At 42.5% G+C, this 12,466-nt stretch overlaps 1 protein-coding gene across 11 annotated transcripts in view; it reads left to right on the forward strand.

The window, feature by feature from the left end:
• Positions 1 to 12,466, forward strand: part of LOC126297857 (protein sickie) — a 1,116,277-nt gene that overhangs the window by 675,688 nt on the left and 428,123 nt on the right. The window lies entirely within an intron of this gene.

Consider the following 12,466-nt stretch of genomic DNA (forward strand, 5'->3'; position numbering starts at 1 on the left):
TCTATGTCCTTTGCAATGTCCTTTAGACATGTATGCATGAACCAGCATGGAGAAAAGTGAACAAAATACGTAATCAAAGAGCACTGAGGTCTTGGTGTTAGCATAATTGCAGAGTACCTCGAACCAACACAGGCACTGCAATATGGTATTTCATGCCTAGAAACAAGGCCACAACTTTAATCGTGCGTCTATCCCCGTACAAGATCCTCCATCTCTGTGCGAGTATCTGATGTAGAAAAAACGGTAACATATCTAAGTTTGGGGCTGTCTCAGGATTGTGCTTGGATAGCTGAAACTGTTCTGGCGACCGCCCACGTAAAGCGGCAAATCCGGTTTCGAATATCCCGGTCCGGCACAAATTTTTTTGTCACCAATAAATTGTGCCGTTGGGGTTTTACCATATTCGCAAATGCGAATACAATTCTTGTATATCATACAGCTGACGATCGTAGCGGTACCTCTTCCTCCAGATGCATGCATGCTTAAACACATGGGAGGGTATAGCGAACCGACACAGGCATCGCAGTATGGTTCTGTGAGTTCTGTCTAACGTTTAAAGTAGACATAGTAGCGCTAAAAGGCCTGATGCTTGCGCGTTACAACATCTTGGTTGCCGCATAAGTTAAAATATTACGCCCACTAGGTTCCACATCAAAATGAAATAAAGGAAAGCTTAACTTTGACAGGATCTTCACAAGATGGCGCAACGATTAAGACACTGGATTCATATTCATGAATAATAGGCTGCGTACCAAAGCCCCTTATGATTCAGGTTTGAGCTGACTTTCTTAAAGAAATAGTGTGAAGGCTGGGATGGTTCCTTAAAAAACCACAGCCATTTCCATCCCCCCTCCTGACCCATCAAAGCTTGTTCTCTGTAGATAGTGACCTCGATGTCACCGACACGTTTGTATCTAATGTTCCCTGTCATGATTCTCAGATATATGAAGCATCCCTCATACTGTGATGAAAGCCAACTATCCACTATGTCGTTTTTCCTGGGGGTACTATTTCTGCGGCATCTCAGGGAAGTTACTACAGAATTTGGAATTATGGAGAGGAAGAAGGTGCAAGCTGAAAGTTTTGAGTCAGTTCCTGACGTGCGCTCGGTTAGTAAAAATGCTTTAAAGTCGGTGAAAGATAGTAATTTATGTTTGAGTTCCATTCCAATACATAGTTGCTACTCGCCAAAAACGTTCAAAACTACAACAGTTCATTACCCCACGGAAATCATTCCATTTAAAAACGTCCTCTGTTCTATCATATTTTAAAGGTAGAGGTACTAAATGTACGAGCACAGGTGGCGGTATTCCTGTATATTATCGGCAGGTGGCTTTGAGCTCTGAATAAGAGCTAGATGATATCTCACATGTGCTCCACAAGATTTATATCGCACGGTTTTTGCCACCGGCGCATGAAGTGGAATTCCTCGTCACGCATTTCGAGCTACATTAGCACGACTCTTGCCTGGTGGACATTTTTCCTGTTACGAAAATCCCCGTGTGAAGAAGACCTCAACCTGGACGGGACGAATATGTTCCCCAGCAACACTGATGTTACCATGGTACCGTTCAGACTCCCCACAGGATAATAAAGCAAATGACAAAACAGATTTCAGGAATGTTTGAACCCTTTTAAAATGAAGCCAACTGATTTTGTGCTCTGATTTATTACGTTTCTCCTTCACGCCAGAAATGTAACAGTTAGCAAACTACTAGCTAGAAGCCGGCGGATCTACACAAAAAAGGCTAAGTCGATTTTATCTGCCTGTGTTTTCAGGGAGAAACTGATTCTTGTCGTGGAATACCCGACAAAGAGTAAAACAATAAAAAGTGATTACTGAGCAGGGCTTAAGGACTAAGTTGGTGAGCATGTGCGTAAGGTGAGGACTGGATTGCAAAATAAAAACCATAAATTTTCTTTCATCTGACTGTTGAAGACACTGTTTTATGACAGTGGGAAAACTGATCACTACATGTGGCACCATCTCATTATTCCCACATCTCAAGAAGTTTCCAGCTCGAAAATATTTGAGTCCAACAGAGAGGTTTTGGTAGTGACAAGAGGTTATTTGGCAGAACCGCGCAGAATCGCATTTTGGGAATCGGATCTACTTACTAGGAAGCTTTTTACAAAGTGCATTGACCTGAAAAGGCATTACGTCGTACCTGCGATTTCAGCTTACAAACGCTGTCTTCAACTGCCAGGCTGAGAAACTTTCACCCACCATATTCTTGTTGGCGTCAGTTTTAGCGCCCTGAGTTCACTCGACACCTTTCCGCCGAAAATGCCAACATGCTCTGACGAATAAAACAAATAACAATATTGTACCGTACCATGTGTTTGCACCTTCACAACGATAGGGGTCATTTACAGCATCAAGACAAACATGAGATTCGTCATAATTCATATATAAATATGAAAGTAGTTTTTGTATAACCAAAAAATGCGCAATAATTGCATGTTTATCCATATGAATACCGCTTCCTGAAGACGGGCATCTAAGGAGCAAAGGACAGATGCCCCCATAACTTTCCCCAGATAGTCATTAAAAGATATCGGAGACTAGAGCATGTGGTAGATCATGCAGCACCTTTAGTACAACGACATGAAAAGGTATCCATTCTTAGTAATGCTCGATATTCAACGTTTCGAAGAGTTTTCTGCTGAGTGCCTAACATCAAATCAAACCATCTATTCGTCCATGCATAGATCCGCCCATGCGTATGTTCGTCCACTAATCCTTCCACCCAACCAACTAACCTTCCACTCACTGCAGTTTCAGCAGTCCCATAGAGTAACAGAATGTCGCCAGAAAAGATATTTTATGTTGTATTGTCTTTATTCTAAATACGGTAATGTTAGTGCGTGTAATGGTTCTCGCTGAAAATCGCGAGTACGCAAACTTTAAGGAGAATAATGCAGTGGGTTACATGGGATACGCAGACCACGATAAACTTTCCATATCAGCGGTGCGTTTGCTTTCTAACGAGATATTGCCAAATATTGATCATGTTTAGTGCAGGAAGATATCTGCAGTGTTGACACACTGATATGGAACTGACGTAACTATTTCGCTGCACACTGTATTCACACGACACCACACTCTTCTCGCAGCAAGAAATTAAGCCAGCTTTGTGAATGCTTTTTAGACTAGGCAAGTAATTAAATAGATGAACCTGTATCTTTTTAGTTTATGTGTTTTTATACACACTGCACTCCACTAAAGTTCCGTTGTTGCACGGAAAAAAGAATTTGATGTACCTACAAAGTGTCTCATTCTCATTTTTGCTTTGCAGCAACATCAGGGATACTCTTGCAGAGACGATCTTTACCTATCTTCAGGAAGTCAGAGCCGCAAATAAAATTATATATCATGTATTGTTATTACAAACATACATTAAAAACATATGCTATATTTGGAGAATTTGTAATGGTCCATTTAAAAGTAGATTCTTTTTAAGACTAAAGGCTTTAGGGTGTGTAGAGTAAAATATCCGTCCGATTAGCCTAATTAAGTTTTTCTGTGGTTTTCCTTAATCATTTGAAGTGAATGCAAGAACGATTCCCTCAACAAACGTGCGGCCATCAGCTACATAATTTCGTCAAATTAAGAGTGATTACGCGTGTTGATGGAAATTTCTTAATTGTGTAGTAAGGGTTGGCAAGTAACACTTCCGTATTGGATTCCCCATAAATCTGGATCTGTGTGTTATAATTACTTACTACCCATCTTCAAAGCATAAAGGCGCAGATTTATAACGGTAGATATAAAGATTATGTGTCATTCGCACGTATTCTTAATCTTTTTATTAAAGACCCTATGTAAGACTCGTCTTTAAAAGTAGAAACGTTAGAGTATCCATAAGGCAAAGAAGGTCACCCCATCCCTGATGATGTCAGCCGTTGTTATCGCTAGATGAGTTGCGATGTCTGACGAGAGAAGTCTGTGGCGCTGTGACAACAGCCTAATGACATCGAAGTGTACAGGGTGCTTAACCTTTCTACTTTCGTTTACCTGTGCGATGCAGAAGTACGTGTATAACAACCCCGAACTGTGGACAGTCAGGAACTGCACCTGCTGCGAGGTTGAAATGTTCTGGATGGTCATTGAATGGGCGCCGGATTCGGCCGCCTCGCTTAACTATGGCCGCTGTGTCCTTAATTCCTTTCAGTCGAATGCCATTACGATGTGATGGTTTCCAGCTAATGGCCGTTGCAAAGCCCTTAATGCGACCCCCATCAGGTCCACCACTAATGACTTCTGCACAGGGGCGTATTGATCACTACCTCCATTCAACTATAACAAAATGACATTCCTTCTCGAATTGCAAGCAACGGAGCATGCCATTCCTCTCAAAAAAAGAAAAAAAAGAAGTGCTTTCCAAACTCAAAGGACGTAGCAATTAATGCCCAGCCACGTTTTATAACAATACTTCGGCAACAATTCAAGACAGCGCTATCAAATACTCATGAACTTTCAAAATGGAAATGTCATTTCCGTTAAAAGTTCGCAAAGCTTTGTGCCAGCCATTTACCACAGCAGTTTCCATTCTTGGCCCACTGAAGATAATCAGCTCGCGTCCTAATCTGCAGATTACACATTTTATCTGCATACGACAGCGTCAAGTTGCTTCTGCCACATTCGAGTTGTAGTGGTATATTGCAAGCAAGAGGAGGCTTCGTTCCGCTACTTTTACAGACATTGTTTGCATCAAGACTGTTGAGAACTTCGAAAACAGTTTCCGATTCGAAGTTCAAAGAATTTTAGCTTCTGTTAACTTACTTACTCATTTGTTGGGGTGGACGCTGAGTCGTCATGCGACCTGGTTTGGGAAAGAAAAGGATAAACGTTGGATTTGCTTTTGTCTGCTGCTCACCCATCCGTAGAAGTAACTCAAAACTTCACAGAAATATGATTATTAGTATGTATGTTCCTAGGTCATGGCGTTATAAATGGAGGATATTTTTACTTCCGCGAATAAGTTGAAGAAAATTACTATTTCGTAAGTGACGGATGAAGCCACATTTTCTGCGTCGTGAAATTAATAAACGGTTTTCACCAACTCAAGACATGTACCATACATTTATGTAGATTGTGTAGTTTCAGTTTTTGCCGATAAATCGCACCACACTCGGCTTGTAGTGCCACTTACGGTGTTTTGAAGATCAGCAGAATGGCGGAGAATGCCTCTAAATGTAGCTATGAAAAATCGTACGCCATGCACGAGAACCATGTATAAGTGAAATATATATTTGTGTGTACATAAAAACAACTGCTTTTTTAAGATTCCGTGAACAAAATCTTAATATGTGTTACGCAATAATTTTTTCTTCTACTAATCAATACGTGAAATACATATATGTGTATCTTAAATATTTTTAGAAAAAAGTAAAAATTAAAATAATTTTATTTAGACTGTAACTATGTGTAACAAGGATAAAACACATGATAAATACATTTTTCTTTACTTCTTTTATCTAAGGGATGGAAGAGGTTGAAGCATCTTCCAAATATTACGTAGAAGAGGTAGTTTAGAACCTTACTCATCATGGAAATATCTTGAGTGTGATAAAAAATCCAGCAGCCAGATTCTTGAAGATTTTCGCAGAGAGACTGACTACAGTCCAATTAAAATTACTTGATAATTGACGCCTGTCTTTTGGCGCTACAGCGTTGCCACATCGGCTCACTGCTACAGCTCGGTTACAGGTGACACACGAACACGGTGGGACACTTCGCAAATGCTGTTAATGTGGAACGCGGAGCAATGCTGCAAGTAGCCGCCGCGAGGTATGTCGGAAATGCGAGTCTCTCTGTCGACTGCTTGTTTAAAATGACTAGTGAATGAACTGCGACAGACGGCGCTTCTTGTAGCCCTGAAGTTAAACTCATGTCCTAAGCTAACTACAGCCAGGTGTTATGCAGTATATCCGAGAAACGGCGGTCAAGAGTCTGCGACAGAACTGAAATTACGATCACTTTGTCCACGGCGATTAAAGCTATCCTTTACGAGCAAACTCAAGATAGGAAAAAGTCAGTTTCAGCGCTAAAATCAAACTGTAATTTCTCGCTATGATTGGTTATCTGAGACTATCCTCACACGGGCTACACCAACTGTTTAGCAATCCTGGTTGGCTCTTGGCTGCAGATTGCAGGCAACAGAAGGGATTCCAAACGAAAACAAAATAATATGAAAAAAAATAATAGCAAATTAAAAGTCAATACGATAATGAAAAATGACGTGGTAAAGAATTAGAAATAAAAAATGTATTTAAACCAATTAACTTCATGAAAATAAAACCAAACTTCTTTGGTTACGTTTAGAAACAAAAAAATTCCACTGCAATTGATGAGGTTCAAACCGACGATTTCCTACACATCAAGCTGATTTGCTAATCATTGCGCTACCCCACATCACTGTATAAAGTATTTATATTTATGACTTTGGTGATCCAGTCACAACGATAAACTGCAGCCTTAAAAAACTGGGTTTCACACAATGCCATGCAAAGATTGTGTGTGCGGGTGGTGCGGCCTATGATGATTGCCTGCGTTTTGGAGGGGTTGAGACAAAGGAACCACTGACAGCTCCGCCAATGCAGTGCCCTTTTACACTCTTATGTGTTGTGAAATACATATATGGGTATCTTAAATATTTTTAGAAGAAAAGTAAAAATTAAAATAATTCTATTTAGATTGTAACTATGTGTAACAAGGATAAAACACATGATGAATACATTTTTCTTTTCTTCTTTTATCTAAGGGACAGAAGAAGTTAAAGCCTCCAAATATTACATAGAAGAGGTAGTTTAGAACCGTACTCATGATGGAAATATCTTGAGTGTGGTAAATAATCCAGCACGAAGCTTATTGAAGATTTTCACAAGGAGATTGAGTACAGTCCAATTAAAATTACTCGATAGTTGACGCCTGTCACTTGCCGCTACAACGTTGCCACATTGGCTCACGGCTCAGCTCGGTTACAGGTGACACACGAACACGGTGGGACGTCAACTTCAAGTAATTTTAATCAGGTTATAGTGATCATGATGCAGTCGTCAAAGCAATGCTCACCTAGGTGCAAAGACCTATGACAAAAGTAAGCAGCCACGCTCGGTAGCCGCGCGGTCGAGGCGCCTTGCCACGGTTCGCACAGCTCCCCCCTTCGGAGGTTCGAGTCCTCGCTCAGGCATGGGTGTGTGTTTTGTCCTTAGTGTTAGTTTAAGTTAGCTTAAGTAGTTTGTGAGCCTAGGGACCGATGACCTCAGCAGTTTGGTCCCATCGGAACTTACCACAACCAAATAAAAATAGTCTACACACTGAGTAAAATGACTAAGGAAAAAGTTCACATTTATCAGACAGGAACTAGAACAATTTAATTCGTGCAACGAGCATGTAGAGCAACTTCGGCTGCAGTTTAAACAAATAGTCGACCAAACCCGAAAAATACATATACCTAAGAAAATAACTACATATGGTAGAGATCCTTTTGGTACACAAAGAACTTTAGGAAGCTTCTGAAGTAACAGCGCCTACTTCACAACAGCCAGCAATCAGAGTACAGATAAGCAACAGTTAGTGGAAATGTTCTTGTCTATCATAAAGGCAACGAGTGAATCCTCCTACCATAGTAAAATGTTATAACTTAAACTCTCCCTAAAGCCTAAGAAATATTGGTCATATGTAGGAGCTATTACTGGCACAGAAATAATTATCGATGCACTTCTACACGACTCAGTGACCTAATTAGGTACTAGTTATAGGAGTCCGGATGCTTTTAACCGGTGTGAATGCTGCCAAGTATCTCCTAATATTTGGTAAAGTAAGGTTGTGCACTTCACGAAACATAGTAACCTTTGGCAACACAATTAATGTATCACGGATAGTCAGTAACCTTCTTCACAATGTGTAGAGTTAAACAAAGAATAATTTCTTCCGTTCAGGTGTAGGTAAAGCAAATGACAGGCTTCGACTAGGTACGATACTGAGAAAATGCAGTCCTACGAAATATGTTGTTTACAAAATAGTAGTAAACCCACACTCCAATATAACGAGTACTAGCAACTTTGGCTATGCAGATCGTAAGTAAGGGTTCAGCTCCTTAAATCGGAAATGGTTTATATAATGGGATCTTTTCCATTGTGAATTGCGGGTTTTGTGTCGTAAATGTAATTGTTTTTCTTAGGTGACTTTGGTAAGTGCGTATAGAGGTCATGTGTGTGCTGCTAATGACTAGTGAAAAAGACAAAGAAGAGAGTGAAACCCGGTACCAGCTCGTAGGGCATTCCTCCTAGAATAGCACTAAGAAGAACGTTGAGCTTTAACGCCCCCATCCGACTGACGGAGCCTCGTAAAATGTGTCACAGGCCCTCAGTCCACGGTGCACCACGTAGAGGCTTGGGATTTAACACAAAATATTTAAGCACAGTCTTGGCTATTACCAGCATTGCGACATCAGCTTTTCTTCCGTTGCAGGCCAAATTGTGGTAACAATGATTTCTTTTACCATTCAAACTAACTACCTGCAGGCTTATCGCTACCGCAGCAAAGTACATTATAATACAGCTTGTGTCGGAATGGTTGTTGTAGCAGAGTTTCGCACGAACAAAGTAACGCGCATTTTGGACAAAATCATAGGAAGGAGGAGAAAGATTAGGGTTTTCGTCCCGTCGACGACGAGGTCCTTACAGACGGATCATGCGTTCAAAATTGACAAGGAAATTGGCCGCGCTTTAAATTGGTTGGTCGGTTGGTTTGGGGGAGGGGATCAAACAGCGAGGTCATCGGTCCCATCGGATTAGAGAAGGATGAGGAACGAAGTCGGTTATGCCCTTTCAAAGGATCCATTTGTCTGAAGCGATTTAGGAATATCACGGAAAACCAAAATCAGGATGGGCGGACGCGGGTTTGCACAGCTGACCTCCCGAATGCGAGTCCAGTGTGCTAACCACTGTGCCACCTCAAAAATGTTCAAATGTGTGTCAAATCTTATGGGACTTAACTGCTAAGGTCATCAGTCCCTAAGCTTACACACTACTTAATCTAAATTATCCTAAGGACAAACACACACACCCATGCCCGAGGGAGGACTCGAATCTCCACCGGGATCAGCCGCACAGTCCAGGACTGCAGCGTTCAGACCGCTCGGCTAATCCCGCGTGCCCGCATCTCGTGGTCGTGCGGTAGCGTTCTCGCTTCCCGCGCCCGGGTTCCCGGGTTCGATTCCCGGTGGGGTCAGGGATTTTCTCTGCCTCGTGATGGCTGGGTGTTGTGTGTTGTCCTTAGGTTAGTTAGGTTTAAGTAGTTCTAAGTTCTAGGGGACTGATGCTCAGAGCCATTTGAACCATTAATCCCGCGCGGCTGCGCCTCCTCGCTCGGTTGCTCTATCAGATGAATCATCCCAGCGTTTACCTTATTCAATATAGGTAAATCATGGAAAAGCCAAATCTAAATCACCTTCCGAATTCGAGTGTTGTATTTTACACCGCCACTTTAACCGTAGCCGTAGAGAGTAACGAGCTAACAAACTTTGGTGTAACCTATAGAAATTAGAACTGTAAATTAGGCGTAGAATGTATATGTCTAAAATTTCCGTACTGGTATGTTATTCTAGAAGATGAAAGCTTCCTTTTGGAAGACTTCTTCATGAAATCTTACTGCCGGCTTGTACGGTTATTAGTTCCAGAAAAGTGTTTCAGCTGTCGCCCATATAGAGTTAGAAGCAAAGTGTAAAATGCATTTTGGTACTTTACCTACACGTTTCTTCGTTTACGAAACCATAATCGTTCACGAGCACACGTTGCAAAAATTGAAGAGCGCAACCTACTTCAAACGCACTGGAAGGTTGGTGGACGGCATCACCCTGTTGCAGGAAAAAGCCAGCCCACATGTTGCCAAAGTTGTTTCCGACTGCGCTGCAGAAGTTTCGCTGGAAAGCCCTTACACATCTTCCACGCATCCCAGATCTCTCCCCACGCGATTTCCGTATTTTTGGAGCCGTGAAGAAACACATTCGTGTCCGTGGATTTGCTTCGGACATACGGGTGCACACCTGGCTAGAATCATAGTTTCATGGTTCCCTAGGCGTTGACCGTCTTGTCTCACATTGTGACAAATATATTAGCAGTTGTGGCGATTGTTTTTGAAATAATAAACAGATTTCTTCCCAGTGTCTCGTTTTTAATTGACTGCCCGCTATAGTAGAAGGTAACTGTGCGATTCAGAAAAAATGGCTCTGAGCACTATGGGACTTAACTTCTGAGGTCATCAGAACTTAGAACTAATTAAACCTAACTAACCTAAGGACAGTACACACATCCATGCCCGAGGCAAGACACGAACCTACGACCGTAGCGGTCGCGCGGTTCCAGACTGTAGCGCCTACAACCGCTCGGCCACTCTGGCCGGCTGTGCGAATCAGAGCTGGAGAAAAATCGTAAGCACTAACTTCCATGAGAGAAAAAATGTAAACTTCAGTGTAGTATTTGAGTGCCGCAGGCATGAACGTAACAGATGAAATGCAGACTTTGACACGACTTTGAAGGAAAGAAGATTTGGATTTAACGTCCCATCACCTACTATGGCGTTAGAGACGGGACGGTGGCAGCAGAATGCAGCGTAAAAAGATACATGCATCTCCTCAACTAAAAACAAATCCAATACCATATTTATTGTCCATATGATTCAACATTTTCTTTTATATCGGACAGAAAATATATGGTTAGGAAGCATATAAATGGAACATTTTTACGAAGTTGGTTGTTAACTTTTTGACTGCAGTCACTGCCTTCAGGAACTAGTGCGCCGTTCGATTTATTTTCCTTCTCATAAGACATTCCCTCTCTGCATATTCATTTTGCCTTTTATTTTGGTCCGAGTAATTTTAATGTTGTATTTTTATGCTGATCGTAAGAGTCCAGAATTCTCAATATCTCTCATATATCATAATTGGTCTGTCCAGCAGGTTTCATTTAGTAGTCCACATGGCTTCAGTTCCATAAATACTTCATTTCTCTGCAAAGTTCGACAACTTTTATTGTGCCATTCTCGTCCCCATTTCACAGCTTCCGCCATTCTGAGAACGATCCCAGTTCTGCCCGTACATTAGTGGGTTTGATGGGCGGCCAAATTACACTGTTGATCATCAAACAGCAATATCACGAAGGTGACATTTAACAAAATGTCACTCGGCACTGAATGTGCTACATGTTCGGCTATTCAAATGTTTAGAATTTCAGCTCCATCGCATGTTGTAGGTGGGTACAACACCGTCTACGTGCTGCATATGAGGAAAGATAACACAGTGGGTTTCTCATTCAGAAATTGCATTTGAGTGTCGGTTGTTAGTAAGAAGACCGTGTTATGTCTCGCGTGAGAAGAATAAGAAATGTCTAGCAGAACGTGTCTGAACCCGACAGCAGCAGGATCGTTGCTTATTCAGGCCACGGTTTATTGTTCAGCGATATTGTTGCTGTTGATGGCTGGCGTCCCATATTGCCATACGAATATGGATTCGATGGCCTCAGGAAGGCCACTCTCAACGCAATGCAGGATGTAAACTACCCCACGCGTCTAGCGCCCGAGAGGAAAGAAGGATCGCACAGCCAGGCCACGAACGTTGTGTCGGGAAATATGCTTGTCTGCAGCTAGTGAAATTCCCACACGGGCAGAGCGACGACATCTGGAGCACGGCAAACCTTGCTGTCGGTTCCCCTGGGAGATGCGTGCCTTCAGTGGTGCACGTTATGACAGCACTGGACACACGAGTGCGACCATACTATCTTTTCAGATGTGTCTCAGTTTAAATGATGATGAACGTGTCCACGGGTGGAGGCTTCGAGGTGAATGAACGGTACCACATTGCATTCGTCTTTGTAATATGGGACCAGCACCTGTTCAGATATGTGTGAATTCCTAAGGAACCAAACTGCTGTGGTCATTGGTCCCTAGACTTACACACTACTTACACTAACTTATGCTAAGAACAACACACACACACACCCATGCCCGTGGGAGGAACCTCCAGCGGGAAGGACCGCACAGTCCGTGACATGACGCCTCAAACCACGGTACCAATCCGCGCGGCACCAGCACCTGGGTTGAGGGTATGGTGTGCGATTGGATACTCAACACGATCGTCTCCGATTCGCATAGCTGGCTATTTTGGCAACAGGTTCAAATGGCTCTGAGCACTATGGGACTTAACTTCTGAGGTCATCAGTCCCCTAGAACTTAGAACTACTTAAACCTAACTAACCTACGGACGTCACACACATCCATGCCCGAGGCCGGATTCGAACCTGCTACGTAGCGGTTGCGCGGTTCCAGGCTGAAGCGCCTAGAACCTCCCGGCCACTCCGGCCGGCTTTGGCAACAGGCATTACATTTCTGGCGTGATAAATCCAGTGGCTGTGCCCTATCTTAGAGGTATTCGTGACATTAGCTTTCAACAAGATAACGCTC

This window comes from Schistocerca gregaria, chromosome X (assembly GCF_023897955.1).
Source record: "Schistocerca gregaria isolate iqSchGreg1 chromosome X, iqSchGreg1.2, whole genome shotgun sequence".
NCBI classification, from domain to species: Eukaryota; Metazoa; Arthropoda; class Insecta; order Orthoptera; family Acrididae; genus Schistocerca; species Schistocerca gregaria.